Genomic DNA, 901 nt, shown 5'->3' on the forward strand with positions numbered 1-901 from the left:
TACCTGGCTGGCGCCTTAGCCGGTTGAGCTATAGGCGCCGAGCCTCCAGCAGTTCTCTTAACCTCAGTCTCCCAGGTAGTTGGGACTACAGGCACCCGTCATTAAGTCCTGGCTAGTTTGAGAGATGAGGTCTTACCCTTGGTCTTGTGCTCTGTGATCTTCCCTATGTTCCTAAACTCAGGCAATCCACCAGCCTCGGCCGCCCAGAGTACTAGGATTACAGGTGTGAGCCACTACACCCAGCCAACAAAGATGAACTTTAGCCAGAGTAAGTTCCAAATGTTTTAGCATTTCAGGATTGTGAAGGGCTGACTCAGCCTACCTGGTGACCCCTGTACCCTCATTTCATTCATTTCACCTTGGGGCCTCTTGGAGTCTTTGTGCCTGGTGACAGCACCTGCACCCAGGCATCCAGTTGTACAGTGAAGCATCTTGGAGCCACTGAAATGCTTTGTGGATGAGAGGCAGTGCCATGGTGTCACTGCCTGCCCCAGAGGCTGGTTGCTTAGGCCTATTCTCCAGAACATACCTGCTATGCCTGTGCCTTGGCAGCATGGTGCCCAGGTTTCTCCGCTTTGGTGGGTGGTCAGGTTATAACCTATACTGGCCACCTGCACAGCAGTCTACTGCCCTTAGAAACTGGTAGTGAGAACCCATAGGAGCGGCTTTTGGGGTTGTTTTATTTTCTTGTCTGCATGTTCCATCTTTGCCAGGTTCATGTATTTATTTATTTATTTATTTTTGAGATAGCCTCAAGCTGTCCCCCTGGGTAGAGTGCCATAGATCACAGCTCACAGCAACCTCCAACTCCTGGGCTCAGGCAAGTCTCCTGCCTCAGCCTCCTAAGTAGCTGGGCCCACGGCCCCCCGCCACAACGCCCGGCCATTTTTTGGTTGCAGCC

This window comes from Otolemur garnettii, unplaced genomic scaffold, assembly GCF_000181295.1.
Source record: "Otolemur garnettii isolate 467f Iridium unplaced genomic scaffold, OtoGar3 scaffold00185, whole genome shotgun sequence".
Classification (NCBI taxonomy): domain Eukaryota; kingdom Metazoa; phylum Chordata; class Mammalia; order Primates; family Galagidae; genus Otolemur; species Otolemur garnettii.